This window comes from Lactuca sativa, chromosome 5 (genome assembly GCF_002870075.4).
Source record: "Lactuca sativa cultivar Salinas chromosome 5, Lsat_Salinas_v11, whole genome shotgun sequence".
Taxonomy (NCBI): Eukaryota; Viridiplantae; Streptophyta; class Magnoliopsida; order Asterales; family Asteraceae; genus Lactuca; species Lactuca sativa.
The window spans coordinates 223,129,144-223,156,849 of NC_056627.2; the positions used below are offsets into that span (position 1 = coordinate 223,129,144).

A 27,706-nucleotide genomic window follows, 5' to 3' on the forward strand; every position below is an offset into this window, starting at 1 on the left:
ATAGTTTGAAAGACACCAAAATATGAATCAAAATAAAAGACGAGTCCCGAATGTGCTCCGTCTTCTCAAAAACCTGGTCCAGTGTACCTGTCTACTGGTAACCTGAGAATACAAATTATTTTGAAAGAGTAGATCAACATTTTAGCTAGTGAGTTCATAAGAATTTTATTGTGAATGTTTGTATAAGTTTGATGAAAGTGTTTGATGTAAATGTTTGTAAGTGTTTGATGTAAACGTTTGTATCTCCTAGAAAATCCTATATTTTCTACTTATAGTGAAATGTAGTCTTCTACCAAGACCCGATTGTTCTGTATGTTTGTTCTTTTGTAAAAGTGAGTGTTTTTCCCAAGTATGACTATCATTACCATAAAATAGTTTACATTTTCGTTTATGTGAGAAGATCACTATATGAATGTAATGGGAAAATGAAGATGTACAGTAGTATTGTATAAAGTAACTACCGCTGTACTAACTACCTTAAACCAATTGTTTAATTAAGGTAAAATGTGATGAGATTATAACCATACTTGATTGACTAGTAAAACATGACGATCAAAGACGTCGAAATGGTATGACATTCGTCATCCGTAGACCTGCAGGTCCCACTGTAGCTAGCAGCAAGGTGTAGGATGATCAATCTCGTATAGATCTATACACAAACTCACGCTCTTCCTCCAGGAGACTCTGGTTATAAAACATGACACAACAGTATATTGCCATGCCATGAAGTAGTGGCTCACATTAATGTTATATTGTTCTTGTATTAGTGTAGTATGCTCCTTCTGTTCTAGTGTATAGTATGTTCCTTCTGTTCTAGTGTATAGTATGTTCCTTATGTTCTAGTGTATAGTATGTTCTTTCTGTTCTTGTTATAGTATGTTTGAATTGAATCATGTATGAACTGACACTTGTAAGTTTCATTGTTCTAGAAATAGTGAGTAGTAATCCTCTAAACTATACCTATTATAGTTTACTAGTATTGTTGTTTGAATGACTGATCATCTTTGTACACCTTTGCTACCCAAAGGTATTGAACTGATTGGAAGAACTTTTATATCTACATACATATACATGATATATAACTACGATTCAAACGACACTCTGACAAACAACTGATACCCTAAGTCCACAAACAAACAAGGAACAGTAAATAAAATGAGTTATCAGTCCTAAGCCCTTTCAACCTTATTTATATAACTATATCTATATAGACATGATTTTGAAAACACATAAGTTTAAAAGAGTTTTTTAAAACAATAAAGAGTTTATATAAAAGAGTTTTAACCATTTGAATGGTTTTTGATGACTTGATTTCAGTTTATAAAATGATTTGAAACAGTTTGTTTGATAACACAGCTTTGAAGTATAAGAAATCCTCTTGTTTGATAGTTATAAATCACATGTGATTGATACTATAACTATAATGTTTTCTATTTGTATTCCCCCTCCCCGTAAAACCATTTAAAATCATTTAAAAGATAAGTTTTGGGGTATGAACTCACCTATAGTGAGTGATTCGAATGAAAGATCGATATAGGATGCTAAGTATGCCAAGTGATGCTTTGAGCACAAAAGGATCCTATTAAGCATATAATGACACATATATGTATATAATTAGTGTATATAACAACTAATCATGTATTGGAAACATCCCTAGGCACAATCCTTGAATGTACTAGGCTTAGAACACTCAAACAGACCCTAAACAATGCTAAAAAGATAGCAGATACAAGTCTGGATTTTGATTAAATTGATTGGCTTTACAAGATAGAAATTCCGGGTTGTCACATCATCCCTCCGTTAGAGAGAATTTCGTCCCAAAATTATAGTTTAAGAAAATACAAATAACTAAGTAAAAATATGAGGATATTTCAGTTTCATTTGATCCTTGCGCTCCTAAGTGAATTTAGGTCCCCGCTTGGCATTCCAGCGAACCTTCACTATCGGGATACGGCTTTGCTTCGTTTGCTTCACCTCTCGGTCCATGATCTCTATTGGTTCTTCCACGAAGTTGAGGCTCTCGTTGATCTCGATCTCGTCGAGTGGGATTTCAAGTGTCTCATCGGATAGACACTTTTTCAAGTTCGAAACGTGGAAAGTAGGGTGTACGTTACTAAGTTCGTGAGGTAGTTTAAGTTTGTAAGCTACAAGGCCGATTCTAGCGAGAATCTCGAAAGGCCCTACATATCTTGGATTTAGCATTCCACGCTTTCCGAATTGTATCAATCCCTTCCAGGGTGAGACCTTCAATAGAACACGGTCACCAACCTGGAATTCCAAAGGTTTGCTTCTCTTGTCAGCCTAGCTTTTTTGTCGGTCTCTAGAGGCTTTCAATTGTTCACTAATCTGAACAATCTTCTCTGTCGTTTCCCGAATGATTTCTGGACCTGCGAGAGTGCTGTCAGGAACTCGTCCTTAAGCTATCTACGTGTCACCCACCTCATCCCAGCACAGAAGGGGTTATGCACTTTCGGCCATAGAGGGATTCAAATGGAGCAACCTTTTATGCTCGTGTGATAACTGTTATTATAGGAGAACTAGAAAAGAGGTAGATGAATATCCCATGCCTTTCCAAAGTCTATCACACAGACTCGCAACATATCTTCCAAAGTTTGAATAGTCCTCTCACTTTGTCCGTCGGTTTGCGGATGGTAGGTTGTACTCATGTCCAGCCTAGTTCCTAGGGAACCTTGTAGCGAATGCCAGATCCTTGAAGTGAATCTACTATCTCTATCAGAGATAATGGATATGGGAACACCATACAGTTGTACGATCTCCCTAATGTAGGTTCTCGTTAGTTTCTCCATCTTGTCGGTTTCTTTGATAGGCAGGAAGTGTGCGGAATTTGTTAACCTGTCTACGATCACCCAAATGGTATCGAGACCACCTGTTGTCTTGGGCAAATTGGTTATGAAGTCCATTGTGATCTTCTCCCACTTCCATTCCGGTATCTCCGGTTGTTGTAGGAAACCTGAGGGTTTCTGGTATTCGACCTTAACCTTGGCTCAAGTAAGACACTTACTCACGAAGGTAGCAATCTCTGCTTTCATGTTAGGCCACCAGTATAACTTTTTGAGATCCAGATACATTTTATCTGAACCTGGGTGGACGGAATATCAAGTGTTGTGCGCTTCGGTCATGACCAAGTCTCTGAAACCACCGTGCCTCAGTATCCAGATCCGATCCATGAGATATAAGGCTACCAACCTTTGATTTCCAAGTTTTTATCTATCCCTCACAGGGTTTCACCCACCACATTTTCAGGTTTCAAGGCTTCTAGCTGAGCCTCATTAATTTATGTGGACAGATGTGAATGGATAATCATAGTCAATGATTTGACTCTACGACCAGATTATTCTTTCTGACTTAGGGCGTCAGCTACTACGTTTGCTTTACCGGGATGATAACAAATTTTGTATTCGTAGTCATTGAGTAGCTCGACCCACCATCGTTGTCTCATGTTGAGCTCATTCTAGTCGAATATATGTTGAAGTCTCTTGTGGTATGTAAAGATAGTGCTTTTTTTGCCGTATAGGTAGTGTCTCCAGATCTTCATAGCAAATACCACTACTCCTAACTCAAGATCATGTATGGTGTAGTTGACTTCGTGTGTCTTTAGTTTTCTTGAGGCATAGGCGATGACCTTACCTCGTTGCATAAGAACACAACCGAGTCCTTGGTTGGATGCATCACAATAAACCACGAAGTCTTCTATCCCTTCCGGGAGGGATAGTATTAGTGCACTACATAAGGCTCGCTTCAGCTTTTGGAACGCATTTTCTTGTTTCTCTTCCCAGTCAAAGGTCACACCTTTCTGGGTCAATGTAGTAAGCGATTTCGCAATCCTAGAGAAGTTCTGAATGAACCTACGATAGTAGCCAGCGAGGCCTAGAAATTGACGAATTTCTATAGGTGTCTTCGGTGCTGACCAGTTCTCAATGACCTTTTATTTTGGAAGGGTCCATGTGAATTCCTTCTTTGCTAACCACATGACCCAAGAATTCGACTCTTCAAATCGAAAATTTGCATTTAGAGAACTTCGCATAGAGCTTCTCCGATCGTAGTGTCTCTAAGACCTGACGTAAATGTTGACTATGCTCCTCCTTACTTCGAGAGTAGATAAGTATGTCATCGATGAATACAATGACAAACTGATCCAAATAAGGATGGAACACCCTATTCATTAAGTCCATGAATACTGCGGGGGCATTGGTCAATCCGAATAGCATCACTACAAACTCGTAGTGTCCATAACGAGTTCGGAAGGCTGTCTTCGGAACATCCTCCTCTAGCACTCGTAACTGGTCATACCAGGATCTCAGATCAATCTTTGAAAAGTAATTCGCCCCTTGCAGTTGGTCGAACAAGTCGTCTATGTGAGTTAGAGGGTAACAATTTTTTACGGTAAGCTTGTTTAGTTCTCTGTAGTCGATGCACATACGAAACGATCCGTCTTTCTTCTTCACAAACAAGATCGGTGCTCCCCGGGGTGAGAAGCTTGGTATAATAAAGCCCTTGCTGAGCAGTTCGCTAAGTTGACCGGATAGCTCCTGCATCTTAGTTGGTGCTAGACGATAGGGCGATTTGGCTACTGGGGTAGCCCCTGGAACTAAGTCGATTCTGAACTCGACTTGACGCTGTGGTGGTAAGCTTGGTAGTTCTTCTGGAAAGATGTTGGGAAAGTCGCATACTTCTGGGATGTTCTTTATGTCTTTCGTCTCTTGGCTCATCTCAACCACATGAGCAAGGAATGCATGACATTCCTTTCGTAAGTACTTCTGGGCTTGTATACTCGAAATGATACGAAGGTTCATGTCGGGTTTGTTGCCATATATAACTAGAGTTTCGTTAGACGGTAGATTAAGACGAACGACCTTTTTGATAACACATGATGTCAGCACGATGAAGACTCAACAAATCCATGCCGTTAATGATGTTGAAACTTTTAATTGAGACCAGCATGAGTTCGATTGGAAATGAATGGCTATCTAGAGTTAGGGTACAACCTATGTATATACTGCTATTGTTCTCAGTCTTTCCGTTAGCCATTTCTATAGTGAACGGTTCTTTAAGTGCACATGGTTTTTGTTTAAGTAAGTGAGCAATTTTCTGGTTCATGAAACTCCTCTCCACTCCACTATCTAACGATATGCATGCATAAGAGTTATCGAGGAGAAACGTACCAGTGACCACTGTAGGGTCTGCTACCGCTTCCTCGTGTCCTATAGCCAAAACTCTTCCCACTCCGCCCGCATTCCCTGCCTTCGAGAAGTTTCTTTTGAAGTGACCTACCTTGCCACATTCATAGCAAGCCTGGCCCACACCAACGTCGGGGACTTGGGTGATTGGCCTAGTCGGGGAGTTGCAAAAATAGGCAGTGTGCCCCTTCCTGTTGCAGTTACCACACTGCATTTCCCGGCACGGTCCGTTGCGATGCAGGCTTCCCGCATACTGTTTCACCGGCGCAGTGGCAGTAGGTGCTATCGCGGCATGAATAGCCACGACCTGCTGCTTTTTGGCAGAGTTATGTGCCACGTTGTTCTTCTTCTTGTTATCCCAAAACTTCTGCTTGTTTCCAGCGGCTTTTGATGGTTCTGGGTTGGCAAGGGTTGTTGTTGTTGTTGTTGGGGTGCGGACTCTGTGATCGATGAGCCGTTGTGCCAGTCTCTTGGCACTGTCGAAGGTAGTGGGGTTTGAAGCTAAGAAATTTCCCTGGAATGGAAAAACCAACCCCCAAATGTACATCTCGAATTTCTTCCCCTCAGTAGGGACCATTCCTGGACATAGAGCCACCAGATCGCTGAATCTGGCAGTATAGGCAACTATGTCGGAGCCCTTCATGGTTAGGCTCCAAAATTATTGTTCAAGTTTCTGAACCTCGCCCCTTGGGCAGTACTCCTCAATCATTAGCTCTTACAGAGCTTCCCAGCCTATTGCATTAGCCACTATCAGGGTTAGTGACTTGACATGGCTATTCCACCATGTCAGGGCTCTATCCGTGAAGGTGCAGGCAGGAAATTTAACTTTGCTCCCTTCCGGACAGGAGCAGATCTCGAAGATCGACTCGGTCTTTTTGAACCATTGCGAGAGGGAAATGATTCCTCCAGTCCCATTAAAGGTCTTGGGCTTGCAATTGGTGAAGTCCTTATACGAGCACTCTCTAGAGCGTACTGGAGCATCACCTTGAGTAGAATGCACAGCTGCTCCACTCCCGCTAGTACCACTAGCACTAAATTGAGATAAGGTTGTCGTAACAGCCGCAACTACCACAGCTTGGAGAGCTACAGGATCGTATTGTGGAGGAGGTGGTGGTTGAGTTGGAGTTATCGGAGGGTTATTTCTCGGGGAACGACGTGGAGGCATCTTTCAACTAAAAGTTTACAAAGATGAAGATGATAGTAAGAATAATGAGAGTGATCCATGAACTAACTCGCCATAGTTCAACAAATAGATGAGAGTATGATTGAAATAGAGATCTAACAATAGAAGGATGAAAGCATTTGGATAAAGATTTCCCATTAGATTAGATGTCTATCAACAACATTGGCATTAATGATGTAACAAGTTCGGGAAAAAATAACCTTAAAGTAGGTCGTACATCAAACCAGAAATGAGAAAATTTGACAGCATAAAGACCTAGCGAAACAGTACTTGCAGTATAGGAATATTTACAGGGAAAAGTGCTACATAGAGCATAGATATGAAGGCTATTCCTTAAACCAAAAAGGAAGGATGAGTGGAGCATCTCCTACCGGCGACGGGTACCCCTCAAGCGAACCCTCAAACCTGCCAGCTAACGCTCCACGTCAAGAAAGTGTCTTTCATACATTGTTTGGCGTGCTCGGAGTTCTATGACTTCATCTTGAGTTGCAGCTAGGGGTGTTCACGGGGCGGTTCGGTTCGGATAGTAATGAAATTGTGAACCGTGACCACGGGGCGGGTACCTCATACGCACTAACCGAAACCGAACCGTATTGACAAAAAAACCGAACTGAACCGAACCGTATAAAAGCGGGTAACCACGGTTCGGTTCACGGATACTCGGTAAAATATAAAAAATTACATTCAATTGAAACTAAAAACTTCATTTTACTTATCTCTTTCTTAAAATTAGTAAGTCAAAGAGTTAAAAAAACATAATGAAGTTCAAATATCATATATTATAATTTGTATAATAAATACAATAATAAAAACAAAAAATCAAATGAATTTAGAATTACAAAATTGGATTTGTCGATATGGATTTTTGTTTAGGTTATTACACTCGTAGATCAATCGAAACAATACTAATGAAATAATACTTTTTTTTTAACTTTATATATATATATATATATATATATATATATATATATATATATATATATATATATATATATATATATATATATATAATCAAACGGTTCAGTTCGGGTATCCGTGGATACCTAAATATAAAAACCAAAAACCGACCCCTTGATATCCGGTTTTTTCGGTTTCGGTTTTTTTCGGTTACGGTTTTTTTCGGTTTCGGTTTTTTTCGGTTTCGGATTGGCCGGTTCGGCTCGGTTTTTCGGTTTTACGGTTTTTTTGCACACCCCTAGTTGCAACTAGCTCTTGCTGCAAAGCTTCATTGTCTCTCATAGTCCTCCCATGAGAAAATTCAAGATTACGAATACGACCCGTATTGGCGTTCGTGTCCGCATCAAGCTCCACGGTCAGTTGAATGGCTGTCATTCCCAGCTCAACATTTCGAGCCACTCGGCGAACCACGATGGGAATAATTTTGTCTGTAGATCCTGCCTCGCTTATATTGTAGAATCTTCGGTCTCCGTTGTAGGGTAAGGGTTGACCCTGCTCTTGACTCCATCTACCCAAGTTCTCAGCCCACAGAGGCGTCGGGCCTTGAAAAGCCGAAAGAGGGTTAGGATTTAGGATTGGAGCCACCATGGGTAAATCATTGACTTCTGACTCGGAGTCAGAATCCTCTGGGAAGTTTTCTGCGAAGTCATCATCTAAAGGAACTGCATGGTTCTCTTCTGGCTCTGCATCGAGCCATCCATCATTTACTTGTTTGGGAAAGTACGGGTCGCCAGGGAGATGGAATCCATCCATGTTATCTAAGCGAGAAAAGGGATGTAAGAATCATGTATTATACGTACTACTAAAGATAATTATAAGGTGATCCTTATCAGTTACTTCACTACTTACGTAGTGCATACCAGTCATATGTAACCAAGATATAATAGATTTTCGAATAAGTGACCCTAACTCTAAATCCACAACCAAACAAGGAATAGGAAGTAAAGCAAAGATCAGAGATTCTAAGTCTATGACACCCTAGTCACATATAACCTTAGCGTATCCACTCAACAACTATTGACCTACTAATAAAGACCTTTTAGTTCTCAAATAAGTAATTATAGTAATACAAAATACTCCTATAGTATTTTAAGTTTATGTTTTGTTCTAATGTTTTCATTGTAGTAGTGTTGGTAAGTTTTTAGACGTGCTACAACACCACAACCATTCCTAGGCACATGTTAATCACTTCTCAGAAAGATATAGTTGATCATGCTATATCACTCCTAGATCTGATCATATGTCCCCAAGAGTACTTGTGTTGTCCAACAACCGCAATACTTTTGTTCTGTTCTATTATGACACTGATCCTAGTATGAATGCTTGTATGTATACTTTAGTTAAATAATTTATTATTTAAAAGTATAAACTCTTGGTCAAAGTATTTTAATACCGATGTGCTTATAGTTGTATATCTTTTATGGGTTGATATACTTAATTCAACATAAACAAAACTCTGATACCAATCTGTCACACCCCACACCTGAACGACGGAAACGTTCAGGGGCGGAGGACGTCATGTACAGTATCATAACAATGCATAATAGTAAACAATCAACAACATCATCTATTGCATTAATAATATAATTTAATACAAGTGTGTTCTGTGTATAGTTTGAAAGACACCAAAATATGAATCAAAATAAAAGACGAGTCTCAAATGTGCTCTGTCTTCTCAAAAACCTGGTCTGGTACCTGTCTACTAGTAACCTAAGAATACAAGTTATTTTGAAAGAGTAGATCAGCATTTAAGCTAGTGACTTCATAAGTATTTTAGTGTAAATGTTTGTATAAGCTTGATGAAAATGTTTGTAAGTGTTTGTATCTCCTAGAAAATCCTATATTTTCTACTTATAGTGAAATGTAGTCTTCTACCAAGACCCGATTGTTCTGTATGTTTGTTCTTTTGTAAAAGTGAGTGTTTTTCCCAAGTATGACTATCATTACCATAAAATAGTTTACATTTCCGTTTATGTGAGAAGATCACTATATGAATGTAATGGGAAAATGAAGATGTACAGTAGTATTGTATAAAGTAACTACCGTTGTACTAACTACCTTAAACCAATTGTTTAATTAAGGTAAAATGTGATGAGATTATAACCATACTTGATTGACTAGTAAAACATGACGATCAAAGACGTCGAAATGGTATGACATTCGTCATCCGTAGACCTGCAGGTCCCACTGTAGCTAGCAGCAAGGTGTAGGATGATCAATCTCGTATAGATCTATACACAAACTCACGCTCTTCCTCCAGGAGACTCTGGTTATAAAACATGACACAACAGTATATTGCCATGCCATGAAGTAGTGGCTCACATTAATGTTATATTGTTCTTGTATTAGTGTAGTATGCTCCTTCTGTTCTAGTGTATAGTATGTTCCTTCTGTTCTAGTGTATAGTATGTTCCTTATGTTCTAGTGTATAGTATGTTCTTTCTGTTCTTGTTATAGTATGTTTGAATTGAATCATGTATGAACTGACACTTGTAAGTTTCATTGTTCTAGAAATAGTGAGTAGTAATCCTCTAAACTATACCTATTATAGTTTACTAGTATTGTTGTTTGAATGACTGATCATCTTTGTACACCTTTGCTACCCAAAGGTATTGAACTGATTGGAAGAACTTTTATATCTACATACATATACATGATATATAACTACGATTCAAACGACACTCTGACAAACAACCGATATCCTGAGTCCACAACCAAACAAGGAACAGGAAATAAAGCGAGTTATTAGTCCTAAGCCCTTTCAACCTTATTTATATAACTATATCCATATAGACATGGTTTTGACAATATATAAGTTCAAAAGAGTTTTGTAAAACAATAAAGAGTTTATATAAAAGAGTGTTAACCATTTGAATGGATTTTGATGACTTGATGTCAGTTTATAAAATAATTTGAAACAGTTTGTTTGATAACACAGTTTTGAAGTATAAGAAATCCTCTTGTTTGATAGTTATAAATCACATGTGATTGATACTATAACTATAATGTTTTCTACTTGTATTCCCTCCCCCCAATAAAAGCATTTAAAATCATTTAAAAGATAAGTTTAGGGGTATGAACTCACCCGCAATGAGTGATTTGAATGAAAGATCGATATAGGATGCTAAGTATGCCAAGTGATGTCTTAAGCACAAATGGATCCTATTAAGCATTTAATGACACATATATGTATATAATTAGTGTATATAAAAACTAATCATGTATTGGAAACACCCCTAGGAACAATCCTTGAATGTACTAGGCATAGAACACTCAAACAGGCCCTTAACAATGCTAAAAAGATAGCAGAAAAAAGTTTGACTTTTGATTGAATTGATTGGCTTTACAAGATAGAAATTTCGGGTTTTCACACCTTCGGCCGTATCCCTCCCGCTTCCATCGACCAACCCCATTAGAGATTCGTCTGTATTATTTGAAACCATCCATCCTATCGCCGGCGACCTAAATCAGTTTTGACCAATACAGTAATATGTTCATTGGGTTCACTACAGGAGGTAATTTGGTCGGTATGTTCTAGTAGACGCTTGGATTTCGGCTTCGATTCCAATGAGGAAGAGTACGACGTCGACGATGAGGATGATGTCACCCATAACAAGAACGATTACGCCCCTATCATTGTCGCCACCAAGCATATGCCTCCATATGCCGATGAAGTCGATGCAATGAAATAGATGAAGCTCTAGTTTGGTAAGTATGTCCTTTGGATTTTTAAACCAAGTGTATGTCTCATGTATGTGGATTCTTCCTTTCTGTTACTGTATGTATCTGTTAAAATGCGAAATTTTGAAGTGCTACTATGGTTCGATTTGCTTATTCTTACACGATATGTGTGAATTTAAGATTATTATGCTTTATTATAATCAATCTTACACGATTTGCTTATTCTATGCTTGTTAGTTAGAGTTATCTGTTTACTGAATATAGGGATGTCGCTGTGTTGCACACCACCTGTTTGTGTTTTTGTTTCAGGCTTTTTTTCATACGCGTTTTGATTGTAATATCTTTAAATAATATCTTATTGGCTTATTCACCATTGTTATTGTAGGCTCTTGTAAAGAGAATTGGTCCACTTTACAAAAAGCATCATCATTCTTTCAGAATATTAAGGTTCATTTTACAAAAGCAACATCATTCTTTCGGAATAGAATGGTCCACCTTACAAAAACAACAACATTCTTTCAGAATATAAGGGTCCACTTACAAATACAACACCATTCTTTCTTCAAGGAGAAATCTGGCAGAATGCATTCTTAAATTTTATATCAGTTTTTGTACTTTCAAGAATTGCATATATCTTTTTCTTAAGAATGGGCGACGTTAGTTAGAGAATGAATTAAATTTAGTTTTATTCTTTAAGAATATATTTATATTTTTCATGTTTGTTGTAAGTCAATAAAGAACGAGTATTGTTGTTTGTCAAAATGAATGTTGTTATTCTTCAACTCATGGTTCATAAATTTGTTATTCTTCAAAATGTCCATTCAATCAGAATATGTATTCTGTGAGAATTTGTATTCAATTAGAATATGTATTTTAAACTCTTGGTCCTCATTCATTCCTATATTCACACAATACTTATCATCAACATTATAACCTAACCCTATATATATATTTCCGATGCTCACGATTGGTTCCTTGTTAATTATGGTTCTCTATTGAAAATCACTATATATATATATATATATATATATATATATATATATATATATATATATATATATATATATATATATATATATGGTGATTTTCAATAGAGAACCATAATTAACAAGGAACCAATCGTGAGCATCGGAAATCATAATGATCAATGCAGGAAATAGATGTACACTTATACATTGAACGCATACACACCAGATTATACCAAAAAACTCATCTTCTTACCAAAAAACTCACCTCTTTTTTTCGATTAATTTTCTTTAGGCCACATTTTTTATCGAAAAAGAAAATCAAATATACCGTCGTTCACAATTTTTCATCCTCTTTCCATAGAGATTCATGTTGATATATAAAAAATGATTTTTTTTCGAAAAAAACTCACTTCATTTTTTTTTTCAATATTTAAGTTTAATATTATCCAAAAAACTAACTATACCAAAAATATTAATTTTTTGTACTCTATTAATAAACATCAACACCGATTAAAAAAAAACTCGATCAATATAGATTCACACTATGAATCTAAATATTTCAAATTTTAATATTCACAATGTGAAAAAGCTCGATCAGTTCTGATTCACATTGTGAATCTGACTTACTTATTATTCACATTGTGAATCTGAACTGTGATATATATATATATATATATATATATATATATATATATATATATATATATATATATAAACATCAATACGAATATATGTTTAAATAGTACAAAAAAGTATGAATTTTAATATATTTATTATTTTTTTTTCAATAAAAAATGGATCTTAACTTTTCAACAAACAAAGAAAATGAAGTAGGTTTTCTGGAAAAAAAATCATTTTTTATATATCAATATGAATCTCTATGGAAAGATGATGAAAAATCACGAACAATGGTATATTCGGGTGTTTTTTTGGTAAAAAAAATGGCCTAAAAAAATTAAACTAAAAAAAAGAAGAAGTGAGTTTTTTTATAATCCGGTGTATGTGCATCCATTGTAAAATTATACAACCATTCATTTTGCCGTTGATCGCTTCAAATGAGAACCCTAAAGGTTAAGAACCTATTATTTTTACCTTATGATAAAATTGATATTTGATATTTATCAAATAAATGTTACTAAAGGGTATTTGTGTGTGATAGCTCAAACAAAAAATGGCATGGTTGTAAATAAAACAAAACTTAAGCCTAATTTTTTTATTTTATGTCTATTCTATCAGATCATAGATTTAGATCTAAACAAAAACCATTTCAAACAACAAAAACCTCTCAACTTCTTTAACAAAAACCTCTCAACTTCTTTAACAAAAACCTCTCAACTTCTTTAACCATTTGGCTGAAAACCAACACCTCAAACGATGTCGATGGCATCCATCCACCGCCATACCGCCGACGACGGACCATCCTCCGTCGTGACCTCTGGTCACCGCCACAATTTTCGATTCCAACAAAGAGGCTTCCACCACCATCACTGTCGACGTGTGCCACCATCGTAACTTCTCTTATGACCGAACACCTCCAGTAAACGAACAACAACTCCGAAGCACCACCTACGACTGTTGTATCTGATGGTTTGTTAGGATATTTATGAATCTGATGACTTTCCTTTACAGTTTGTGCTTATATTTGGTTCGATTGTATTGATGTGTGCTTCGTCTCTGACACCTAACCTTGCTAGAACATCTGAAAAACTCGCATTCATCTTTTCTCTTTGATCTTCGGTGCTCTAACTCCGACAACCTCTTGAGGTCAGATGTTTGTTTCTATGCAAGTAATTGTTAAGATCGAGATGAGCTCCACTCTAGTTGTTTCTGATTTTGATCGCTCAACAGATTTATAGAAACATATTTGATTGAGAGTGTAGAGAGAACGAAGCCGATCCTGTAGTCGCAGATCATGTAGTCGTTGCGATAGATCTATGTTGAAAGTCAAGGAAAAACAAGAGAAAAACTTTGATTTCGATGGAGTAATGAAGTTCTGGAAAGCTTTGATTGTTATGGAGATGCTAAAAAAATTGATAAGGTACATATAACCATATAATTTAATCATTTTTTTTGTTTTGTTTGAATATTACTTTTTACTTTTTGATTTGTTTGGATAACAAATCGAGATTATCCAAGGCTTTTCTTGCTAGCTGTCATATAGCTTCTTTACATTACTTTTTTTGCTAGCTAGCATATAGCTTCTTTACATTTATTTATTTAGTCTGACATATCATATAGCTACTTCATATTTATTTATTAAGTCTCATATTTACATTTATTGATCGTATATATTGGATGGAATACATACTATTTAATAGGAATTGTTATTAGGTTTTTTTTAAAGACTATTAGAATTATAGACAAATCAAATAGCTTAGTGTTTTAATTTAATGATAATTCCATATTAACATATATAATAACTAAACTTTGAATGTGAGATTTATTATGTGAAACTTAACGATGTGATACTATATAGCCTTAAAATTTGGTACACAAGGTACTTAATGAAATGCATTATTGGATTAATAATAAAATTTTAAACCGTGAATGAATGTCTAAACTATTGTACTAAATTGTGAATGAGTGTCTGAACTCTTGTATTAAATTATGAATGAGTGTCTAAAATGTTGCATTAAACTGCACATTTATTGTATTAAGCTGTGAATTTTATGTACTGAATTGTTAATTAATTGTATTAAGCTATAATTTTTGTGTGTTAAATTTTGATTTGACTGTATTAAGTTGTGAATTTACCGTATTAATCTGTGAAATTTTTAATGAACTTTGTGAGATAAAGAAGCATTATACACATATTTGTTTTTCTCAAATTTTGAATAAAGTATGAATATTTTGTAAATAACCTTTGAAAGAAACGATGGCCTCGAAAATCTATATCTATATCTATATCTATATCTATATCTATATATCTTATAAAGCTAACATTTTTCCTTGAACCTCATGCATTTGAAACTCTCATGCATATTTCCTTTCACCACATTTATTTGAAACTCCCATGACTTTTCAATTTCTTTCTAATAATAGTTATAATTGGTTAATAAGGTTAAATAAATATCAAACCTAAAGTGTAATTATATATAAATAATATTTTTACTTCTACTTATAAAATTATGTTTTTTTAACTTTTAACATATTATAATTAATTTGTTAGTGCTAATATATTGTTGGATGTAAACCATTATCATTTTAAAGATACAATTTTGGAACAATTTGTATAAAATACTTAAATTATTAATTTAAATATAACATTACAGGGTCAACTTAAATACAAATTTTAGTTTACCTTAAACAACCCCCAAAATATTTTGTAAATAGTTAAAAGTGATAAATTGTAATGTCTTTCTAATAAATGATTATAAGTTGGTTAATAAGGTTAAATAAATATCAAACCTAAAGTGTAATCATAAATAAACTAAATTTTAATTTTAAAATAATATCTTCACTTCTACTTATAAAGTTATGTCTTTAACTTTTAACATATTATACTTAATTTATTTGATTTAAAATGTTGTTGTATGTAAGCCGCCATCAGTTTAAAGCTATAACTTTTGAACAGTTTTGACAAAAATACTTAAATTGTTAATTAAATATAACATTACAGTGTCAACTTAAATATAAATTTCATTTCCACATAAAAAAATATTTTGTAAATAGATAAAAGTGATAAATTGTAGTGATAAATGCAAAAACTAAACTATAATCTCAATTTAACTAAAATATTTCATAAATATATTTTTATAGTTGTTAATGATGAGTTTTAGCCATAAGAACTTTCCTATGTGCGCATGCAAAACCCTAATGCTTGGATCTAGGCTTTCTAATTAAGCAGGCTTTGAATCCAAGACTTCTAATGACTATTTAGGAATAAGAATAATGTTAAAACAGATCTAGAATCATACCTTTGAATTCCTTGTTGATCTTGTTGTCTTGGGGCTTCTAGAGTCACAATTGTCACTCCTCTAATGGCTTACAAACACCAAATAGTAAGGAAGATGATTTGGGAGAGAGGAGAGGGGAGGAAATCGGCCAGGGTTCTCTTACTTTAGATGAAGTAACGATTTCCTTATGCCATAGGGTCTATTTATACTTGTAGACTCCTTAAGGGTTACAACCTAAACCCTAATTGGATAATCTTCTCTTAAGGCTATCCAAATCCATTCCTTAGATAACCCCTTGGACGATTTGAAGCTATCCTTAGCTTCTAGAATCCGTCCAATGCATTACAGTCTAAAGTTTAACTATCAAACAATTGACAGTTTATACCCTCTTATTTAATTAATCTCTTTAAGTCACCAAATTAATTCCAATTAATTTATGACTTATATTAATCAAATAACAATATATTATTCTTTATATTATTCTCATAATATACTAATAAATTTACTCTCTCTTAAATCATCCTATCAAGTTGCTATGGTGAAGGCAACCCAAAAGGACCATGCACAACCGGGTCGAATACTTGCCTAATATAGTTGCAGCCTTAGACACTATTCCAACAGTCTCCCACTTGGATAAGTCTAGTAACTATATGCACAAGTACAATTCGGTTTGCAATCGTAGCTCTCAAAGACGCTGTCAAACTCTGATCTAATCAATCTTGTCCTTTAGATAAGGGATCGTACAGTCCTCTGTTAGATATCATGCTGACAATCCTATGGAATGGTTAGTCAAGCATTTAGGTTTCTCGATCTCTGATTTATTTGACATAGAACTTAATCGAACACATCAATTCAGTTTTGACCAGGCCCGACACATAAGTCAAATCAAATCATCGAGCGGCCGAGATATCGCTTTTACCTTCTTAGATAAAAGTTACAGATAAACTTCGACTTATATGCATTTACTTATTCAATAATCAACTATACACAACAATGTGTTTTATAACATTGAGTTACCAATGCGTTTTCGCATTATCAATGTACAATCAATTAGCAAATAACAAACCATATATCTAGGTTTTAAGACTATATGATATCATCGTCTCGCGATCACCCTTTTATATCATATTCCATAAGGTGATTCCAGCAAGCGCGGGTTTGTTCCAATGCTCAAAACCAGTTCATAAGCACTCATGAATGTCGCAGCAACCCTTTGCTATGTCTAATACCATTTAGACAATCTACGCACCGATTCATGACAATCTTCATTCATATCTACTCCCAACATATGAACGATTGTGGACAATTTGAACAATTTGATTATTCCTAATAAACTCAATTATTCTGGAAGTCAAAACATGCAAAGTGAAACAATAGCTAAACAATTAACATAAGATAGTAACATTACTCATAAATAAAACTCATTTATTTAATCATCAAATGTTAATTACATTTATCTATTACACGTTTCTAATACTATCTAACCTATGCTAATATCATCCTTCAACCCAATACTCCTAGCATGCTGCAAGTGCTTAACCCTACTCAGTCCCTTCGTAAGCGGATCTGCTGGGTTATCTTCTGATGATATCCTCTTTACTACGAGTTGTCCTTCTTCTACACGATGTCTAATGAAGTGATATTTTCTGTCGATATGTCTTGATCTACCATGATCCCTCGGTTCCTTGGTCAAGGCAACCGCTCCTTCGTTATCACAGAAAATCTCCATGGGCTCCTTTATGGCAGGTACAACTCCAAGATCACCGATGAATTTCTTTAGCCATATTGCCTCCTTCGACGCTTCGCTCGCTGCAATGTAATCTGATTCGCACGTTGAATCAACTACGGTTTCCTGCTTGGAACTTTTCCATGTTACTGCTCCTCCATTTAGGGTAAAGACCCAGCCCGACTGCGAACGGTAGTTGTCCCTATCTGTCTGAAAGCTGGCGTCACTATACCCTCGCACCTTCAAGTCATCACTCCCTCTGAGGACTAAGAACCATTCCTTTGTCCTCCGAAGGTACTTAAGGATATTCTTCACCGCAATCCAATGTGCTCTGCCAGGATTCCCTTGATATCTGCTAACCATGCTCAAAGCGAAAGCTACATCAGGGCGAGTACAAGCTATAGCGTACATGATTGAGCCAACTGCGGAAGCGTATGGTACTCGGCTCATTTATGCTATCTCAGCTTCGGTACTCGGACTTTGAGTTTTACTCAACTTGGCATTACTTTGTATCGGTAATTCTCCCTTCTTCGAGTTTTCCATACTAAAACGTTTTAGTACCTTCTCTAAGTAAGTATTCTGACTAAGTCCAATTAGTCTCTTACTTCTTTCTCTTACTATCCTTATTCCCAAAATGTAAGAAGCCTCTCCGAGGTCCTTCATAGCGAAGCACTTCCCGAGCCAGGTCTTAACCTCCTGCAGAGTCAGGATGTCGTTTCCTATGAGTAATATGTCATCGACATATAGAACGAGGAAGCTTACTATACTCCCACTGGCTTTGACATATACACATGATTCGTCTTCGCTTCGTACAAATCCAAACTCTTTGACTTTCTCATCGAAGCAAAGATTCCATCTGTGAGACGCTTGCTTAAGTCCATAAATAGACTTCTCAAGCTTACACACTCTATTCGGATGCTTCGGATCCACAAACCCCTCTGGCTGAGCCATGTAAACATCCTCAGCCAACTTTCCGTTAAGGAAAGAGGTCCTGACATCCATTTGCCAAATCACATAATCATGAAATGCGGCAATAGCTAGCATCACTCTAATAGATTTAATCTTCGCAACTGGTGAGAAGGTCTCATCATAGTCAACTCCGGGAGTTTGAGTAAAGCCCTTCGCAACCAATCGCGCTTTATATGTGTGTACGTTTCCATCCACGTTGGTCTTCTTCTTGAAGATTCATTTGCACCCAACGGTCTTACGTCCGGGCACATAATCAACCAAATTTCAAACTTGGTTATCATACATGAATTGGATCTCGCTATCCATTCCCTCTTTCCATTTTGCAGACTCCGGGCCTGCCATGGCTTCCTTATTGCTATTAGGTTCATCAAGATTTATTAGTGTACCATTACTAATATACGTGTCCCCTTCGGTAGTAATATGAAAACCATAAAACTGGGGATGAACTCTAACTCTATCGGAACGTCTAAGAGGTAAGGACTCGTCACTCGGTTCAACCGGAGGTAAGGACTCGTCAATCGGTTCAACCGGAGTTTCCTTCATCTATCGACTCTTGAATCTCTTCAAGCTCGATTTGCCTCCCACTGTCTCCTTGGCCTATGAGTTCTCGTTCTCGGAAAACTCCTCTCCTCGCAATAAAGACAACATTGTCCTTCGGTCTATAGAAGAGATATCCAAAGGATGTCTTGTTGGATTAGTGTCTAAGTCCATAACTATTTTGGTATGTACTTGACCCGATGGTGCATGGTCCTTTTGGGTTGCCTTCACCAAAGCAACATGATAGGATGAATTATGGAGAGAAAGGATTAAATATGATTTATTAATATATTATAGGAATGATATATTAAAGGAGAAATCATATTGTTTAATTAATATTAGTCAATAATTAATTGGTAATTAGTTTTGTGACTAAAAGAGATTAATTAAACTTAAGGGACTGGAATTGTAATTATAAGATAATTGCAATTTGGGCCATGGATTGTCTTAAATCAAGAGGTGGACGAATTCTTATGGGAAGCCCATAAGGAAATCGTCCAAGGGCCTGATTAAAGGAGTCTATGAGTTGCTTAGGGCTTAAGCAACCAAATTAGGGTTCCTTGTTAGATAACCCTAATAGCCTCATTATAAATAGAACCCTTAAGGCTCAAAAACGGGGGGAACTTCTTTTCTAGGGTTAGAACACGTTTTGGGCAGCCTCTAACCTCTCTCCTCTTCATTCTCTTGCTTATGGTGTTTGTGAGCCATTAGAGGAGTGACACTTGTGACTCTAAGCCTTCCAAAGTCAATTCAAGGAGATTTGGGATTGTTATTGCTACATAACAATCAAGGTAATATCTTAAACCTAATTATATGTTAATATTGATTCCCATATGCTAGAATTAGGGTTTATAGTCTTGGATTCAAAGCATGTACAATAGAGAAACCTAGATCCAAGCATTAGGGTTTGTATGAGCACATAGGATGTCTTATGACCAAAACCCATCATGTATGCGGGTAGCCGATGAAAATACATCGCTCACTTCGAGGTTCGAGCTTGTCATGAGTATCTCGTCTTACGAAAGCCTCGCAACCCCAAACCTTGATATGTGCCAACGAGGGAGCTTTCCCTGTCCACATCTCGTGAGGTGTTTTGGCAACCTTCTTAGTAGGGACTCGGTTAAGGATATGGGCGGTAGTCTTTAAGGCATACCCCCAAAAAGAGATAGGTAGTGAAGCACGACTCATCATAGAGCGAACCATATCCAATAAGGTTTGATTACACCTTTCTGCCACACCATTCAACTGTGGTGTCCTAGGAGGCGTCAATTGCAAAACTATTCCACACTCCTTGAGATAATCGTGGAATTCAAGACTTAGGTACTCTCCTCCTCGATCGGATCGAAGCATCTTGATTTTCCTGCCCAATTGATTCTCCACTTCATTTTTGAACTCTTTGAACTTTTCAAAGGTTTCTGACTTTTGCTTGATTAAATAGATATACCCATATCTACTATAATCATCGGTAAAAGTCACGTAGAAGCGGTTCCCATCCTTCGTGGTTGATCTAAACGGTCCACATAAATCGGTATGTATGAAGTCCAATAGACCCTCACCCCTTTCACACGTACTCGTGAAGGGTGACTTAGTCATCTTTCCAAGTAAACAAGACTCGCATGCGTCATCTTCCCTAAGGTCGAATGACTCCAACACTCCATCCTTTTGGAGTTGGGCTATGCGTTTCTTGTTGACATGTCCAAGATGACAATGCCACAAGGATGCTTTATCCATACTAGTGGAAGAATCTATGTTTAAAACATCATTTCCTAAGTTATCAACAATCATAACAGTTTCATAAATTCCATTACATGGTATAGCTTCAAAGTAAAAGACACCATTTAGATAAGCCAAAATAGAACCATTCTCATTATTAAAAGAAAATCTAAAACCTTGTCTATATAAACCATGAAATGAAATGATGTTTCTAGCCATTTCTGGCGAACAGCAACAATTGTTCAAATCTAAACATAAATTATTCCTAAGCACTAAAGAATACACTCCAATCTTGGTCACAGGCGACGATCTTCTGTTCCCATGATTAGATTGATTCTTCCTTGCTCCACATCTCTACTTCTTTTTTGTCCCTACACATTAGAACAAATGTGGTAACCACAACCGGTATCAAGAACCCAAGAAATAGCATGATTAGAATCGTTAGATTTAATTGTATATATACCTGCGAAAGATGGCTTGATCTTTCCTTCCTTGATGGCTTGCAGGTATTCCGGGCAGCTTCTCTTCCAATGTCCTATCTTATGGCAGTGGCGGCACTCTGCCTCCTTCGGGTTAGGGCAGGGCTTAGCGGGATCAACTTTGGTCCCACTAGAAGAGGCACCATCTCGGGCTTTAACCTTGCGATAGTTGACGAAGCCTTCCTCTTCTTTCCCTTTCCTTGACCAATAGCCAAGACAGGAGCAGCGGGTGGATTGGGAGTTGGTGCAACATACTTGTCTTTGAAGTTGCTCTCAGCGACCCTCAAGAGACCTTGGAGTTTGCTTTGGGTGACCTCCTCTTTGTTCATGTGGTAGGTCATCCTAAATTGATTGTACATCGGAGGCAAAGAGTGAAGCACCATGTCGATCGCCAAGTCTTCCCCAAAGTCAACATTTAACTTGCGAAGGCGATCGACATACCTTTGCATCTTTTGCAGGTGCACGGTAAGAGATTCTCCATGACCCATCTTAGCGGAAATCATGTTAGTGAAAATCTCATACCGCTCTTGTCTCGCGTTTTGGTGGTATCTCTCCAATAAGTCTTGATGCATCTCGTACGGGTACATGTCCTCGTAGGACTTTTGGAATTCGGAGTTCATGGTGGCTATCATGATGCAATGTACCTTCGTTGCATCTCACTCATGAGTTTCAAAAGCGGTAATTTCAGCCGGAGTAGCAATTTCAGGGTTGATTTTCTCGAGCTTCTCATCGAGGACATACTCCTTATCCTCATAGCGAGCAATGGTGCGAATGTATCTTATCCATTCGCTAAAGTTCGTTCCATCGAAGGTGACCTTTTGGCAAAGGCTCCTCAACGTGAAAGAACTAGCAGCAACTTTGTTGGCGTTCGACATCTACAAATAGAAAGGACAAAGATAGATTAGAATATGAATCCCTAATTATCACCCAATAAGAAAAATTAGGGCTAGGATCCAACAACAACATTTACATATTAGAAAAGGGATGCCGTAATCTAACATGCAAATAAATTGAAGGTAAGTGAATGACGATTCACTAATTCTCCACCATAAAACCTAACTATTAGTCCTAAATGTATTAAGAATTCCTAGGATCGGATGAGATTCATTGAAACTATTCAATGGCATGTTTAAATCTCGATATGCCCCTCTTGTTTGTGACTGGGATACCGAGGATCACAAAGCGGGTGTGAATTAACATGCAAATTCACATGGTGCCTTCATTGTAACGATCACCTATTCGATATGCCGGTAAACCACACACGCTCCATCGAACTATGATAAACAATGAATCACCCTTTGCCACCTTTGCTTATAACCAATTAGTGTGCCGGTAAACCACACACGCTCCACTAACTTCTTAGCAAGGGTGCAAAGTGTAATTTCATGGGATTGCATCAATTCACTTTTCCTAAAGTAACTAAGATTGGGAAATTTTAAAAATATGTGTAGTTACTTTGTATTTCCTATTATACTTTTAATGAGAGGATGAGGTTGCCCTATCCTACCCGTTCGGCTAACGACCCTCCACCGATCAAGCAAGCGGTGGGTGTGAGTGTACACCCATTAAGCGCCATTTTATAGGCCGCAACCTTATACCCACCTTATAGATCGGCTTCGTGAATGAGGCCTACTAACGGTAAGACTAGCATTTTAGTTATACATATATATATATATATATATATATATATATATATATATATATATATATATATATATATATATATATTAATCTTGTAATATTATATTAGTATAGGGTTGTATTTTAAACCTTTTAAAATCTAGGGTTTGGAATTTAAATTGTCCAAATTAAAACTTTTAATCACAAAATATAAATTTCATAACTTGAGGACAAGTTTTAAACATTTAAAACATGGAGGATCAAATAACAAATAATTTTAATTAACAATTAATTTCCTAATTATCTATATTTGATTTATTCAAGATTTCTTTCAAGATAATTACCAAAATAATCAAAATAATTAATTAATTATCATATAAGGAAATTAAATATTTTATTAGTTGATAAATATCTTTAATTAGATCAAGATAATAGTCATATATATCAAAAAATCGGATTAGGGTTGATCTAATATGATTAAGGTAAGTTTCCATAAGATAAACATGAAGAAATCCCGAATCTGGCCATTCCTGACGCTTGGACTCGCCGAGTGCACCAAGGGACTCGCCGAGTCAGGACAACTCGCCGAGTCCACTATGGAAATCGCTGAGTCCATGACTCAGAAACACAAAAATCGAATTTTGCAGTTTAGTTTCAGACAATTAAGCAACAATTTAATGAAAACCAAGCTAGGCTATGATACCACTGATGGGTTTTAGCCATAAGAACTTTCCTATGTGCGCATGCAAAACCCTAATTCTTGGATCTAGGCTTTCTAATTAAACATGCTTTGAATCCAAGACTTCTAATGACTATTTAGGAATAAGAACAATGTTAAAACAGATCTAGAATCATACCTTTGAATTCCTTGTTGATCTTGTTGTCTTGGAGCTTCTAGAGTCACAATTGTCACTCTTCTAATGGCTTACAAACACCAAATAGCAAGGAGGATGATTTGGGAAAGAGGAGAGGGGAGGAAATCGGCCAGGGTTCTCTTACTTTAGATGAAGTAACGATTTCCTTATGCCATAGGGTCTATTTTTACTTGTAGACTCCTTAAGGGTTACAACCTAAACCCTAATTGGATAATCTTCTCTTAAGGCTATCCAAATCCATTCCTTAGATAACCCCTTGGACGATTTGAAGCTATCCTTAGCTTCTAAAATCCGTCCAAGGCATATCAATATGGATTTACAGTCTAAAGTTTAACTATCAAACAATTGACAGTTTATACCCTCTTATTTAATTAATCTCTTTAAGTCACCAAATTAATTCCAATTAATTTATGACTTATATTAATCAAATAACAATATATTATTCTCATAATATACTAATAATATTTACTCTCTCTTAAATCATCCTATCAAGTTGCTATGGTGAAGGCAACCCAAAAGGACCATGCACAACCGGGTCGAATACTTGCCTAATATAGTTGCAGCCTTAGACACTATTCCAACAGTTACAAGTTTTCAAATAAGTAGTTTAAAATAATTTACAGTAACAATAGTTAAAAATAACTCGATATAAATGATTATATTGTTACATTTAAAATCAAAAAACAATGCTTGATGTTTTAAATAATTATAATGATAGAAATTAAAACATTAAGCAAATAAATTTTAAAAAATTAATTAACAATAATAACAACTATAAGTAACATTAAACCATATATTATATTTAAATTTATTCACGTGTAATTCGCGGGTAGAAGTAATTCAAACTATTTAGATAATGCAGTTATAATAAATGTATATATATTATCATATAATTCAAAATAATCAATATATTATATCAATTTAGTATACGGATTATGATATCAAATTTAACAACTACATTATTATTATATTTTAAAAAAACATATATTCGTAAAGACTTCAACCATATAGGTGTTTTTCACACAACGTGCGGGCATTTGTCTAGTTTAAGGTATAAATGTAGGTTTTAAGTTTAGAATATGGATGTGAATATATATAATTTTTTGTCTATTAAACAGTGAATTTATTATATTAATTTATGAATTTTGCATTCCAAAATGTGATTTTATTGTACTAAGTTGTGAATTAAGAATGTATTTAAACTGTGAATTTTTTATAAATTTTATAATAAAATGTGAATGATTTATATTGAATGTTTGTATTAATTTATTTGTGAGTATATTTATATTTTGTGTTGTACAAATATGTAAAAATGACTTAATCTTTATAATTATTTTGCTTTAAACTTTGAATTAGTGAAATAATTGGTTTATTAAATTGTGAATATAATATTTAAGTTGTGAATCCAGGATTTTATATATAGATCTTATTTGGATTGAATGATGATTGCATCGGTGGCACAAGTGGTAGGTAGCGACATGTGGTAGTTAGTGATGGTGCACACATGGTGTTTGATGAAATGCCAAAAAATTTGGAAAGTCATTAAGCTGTGAATATGTGTTTTTAAGTATTAATTTGTGAATATGTAAGTTATTAAGTTGTGAATATGTATTTTTATACACCAATTGTGAACTAATGTCTAAAATATTGAATCAAGTTGTGAATTAGTGTTTGAAATGTTTTATTAAAATGTGAATTCTGATTTTTCTATCCAAATCTAATTTTTGAGGTGTGGTTGGTGGTAGCGATGGTTGATTGTAGCATATGGTAGTTGGTGATGTTGATGTCGGTGTTGGTGGTAGAGTAAGGATATGTTGCATTTCTCACTCATCTTCTTCATTGAGTTCAGATAAGTTATCCTTTTTTGATGATTGATGTATATGTTATTCCTTAGATGTTTGCTTTTGAAATATGACATAATTTTTGTATGTATTAAATTGTGAATGATATATGAGATTATACTTGTAAATCACCTTTGAATGTATTGTATTAAGCTGTGAATTTTTTGTATTAAAACTTTAAACTGTGAATTTTATCGAAGGCTCAATATATTATATTCACAATCTAATACGTATAAGTGCCTCCATACATGAATGTATAAATGTAAGTTTTAATTTGAGAAATATAGGTATGAATATATATTGTGTGTATTACATTGTGAATTTATTGCAGTAAGCCGTGAATTTTGTGTATTAAATTGTGAATGGACTGTATTAAGAGTTTTAAGTTGATAATATGGTTGTGAATGCATAATTTGTGTGTTAAACTGCAAGTTTATTGTATTAAGCTGTAAATTTGTTGTATTAAGCTGTGATTTTTGGGTTTTAAACTGTAAATTGACTCCATTAAGCTGTAAATTTTCTGTTTACATTGTGAATTCACTTAGATGTGAATTATGCATATTTAACTGTGATTTTTGTGTTATAAATTGTGAAATGACCACACTAAACTGTGAATTTTCTATTTAAATTGGAAATTGATTGTGAAATTTTGATGAATTTTATGTTAAATTATGAATGATTTAGGTAAGAATGTTTATACTAATTTCTAGTGTGTATATATATATATATATATATATATATATATATATATATATGTTATATAAATATGTAAATATGTATTTGTTTTTATAATTATTTTGCATTGAACTCTGGATATGTGAATTGATTGGTTTATTAAATTGTGAATATAGTATTTAAATATAAATCAATGATTATATATATATATATATATATATATATATATATTTGATTTGGAAGAAATAATGACAGCAATAACGACACGGGTGGTTAGTGGTGATGTGCGGTAGTTGGTCGTGGTGGCAGGGGAATTGGAGTCTGACTCCTTTAAATATATGAATTAATGAATAATGAATTGTATTATGTCATGTTGTGAATTTTATGTATTAAACAAAAAATGGATTCTGTTAAGTTGCATATTTTATATAAATTTTGTGTTAAAATATGTATGAAGGTATGCATGAAAATATTAACCTGTGTATTTCTGAATTATTATGTTTATTAAACTGTGAATATTTCTTATACACGATATATTTTCTAAATAAATCTACAATTTAGAAAAAGAAAACTTATTTTTTCAAGACATAATTTTATTTTTTGCTAAAATTTTGTATATTTTGGTTGGGAAAAAAATTACTAAGGAAATGGGAGCTACAATGTTTGCTTGATTAAGTTGTGAATACAGATACAAAACTGCTACTTAATTTAATGTTAGTATGGTGGCGGTCCAATGGTAATCCGATGGTGGTCCTAAGATGGTCCGACGGCGGTCCGTTGACAAATGTCAAGTAGTATGTAACTAGGGAATGAAAAAGTTTGCTTAATACAATATAAATGTTTGATTTGTATAAAATGATCTTAATAAAAATATTTAAGATACTGGTTCTTAGGGTTTTTAATCTTTTTGGGTTCTCATTTGAACCACTCCATATATATATATATATATATATATATATATATATATATATATATATATATATATATATATATAATATTCAGATCTTATAACTCGTGATGTGATGCTTGTATTGCACGTAGAAAGCTATACTTTATATGTAGGCCCCGATATGTTTTATTAGGGATGGGTAAATGCTCATAAAGTTTTCAAACACGCCATGTATTCTCGTGTTTTCTGAGGGGAGTGGTGTTGGGATAACTGAGCTCCATCTCAGCAATCTCTATTTCTGCCGAATATGAGGCCTGACAAAGAGCATGGAAGAGAAAGAGAATGGGAGAAGAGAGAAGAGTAGCTCAGTAGAAACTCACCGAGTTAAACCACCGAACTCCACATACCAAGTTCGTGGCACGGTGTTTACCAAGTCTAGATGGGATTCTCCAAGAGTTGCCGACCCCCACTCCGTCGAACCATATGGTAGAACAAGCAG

The 27,706-nt window shown here is 35.3% G+C and overlaps 1 long non-coding RNA gene across 3 annotated transcripts; it reads left to right on the forward strand.

The window, feature by feature from the left end:
* The first annotated feature begins 13,612 nt into the window (after positions 1-13,612).
* LOC111878148 (uncharacterized) lies at positions 13,613-25,870 on the forward strand. Of its 3 annotated transcripts, none has more exons than XR_002845632.3 (3): positions 13,613-13,751; positions 13,836-14,025; positions 25,532-25,870. It is a non-coding gene; the product is annotated as an uncharacterized LOC111878148 (long non-coding RNA). The 3 variants fall into 3 exon arrangements; XR_006192608.2 differs by having other exon boundaries at positions 25,548-25,870; XR_002845631.3 differs by lacking the exon at positions 25,532-25,870 and adding an exon at positions 25,212-25,472.
* The last annotated feature ends 1,836 nt before the right edge of the window (positions 25,871-27,706 follow it).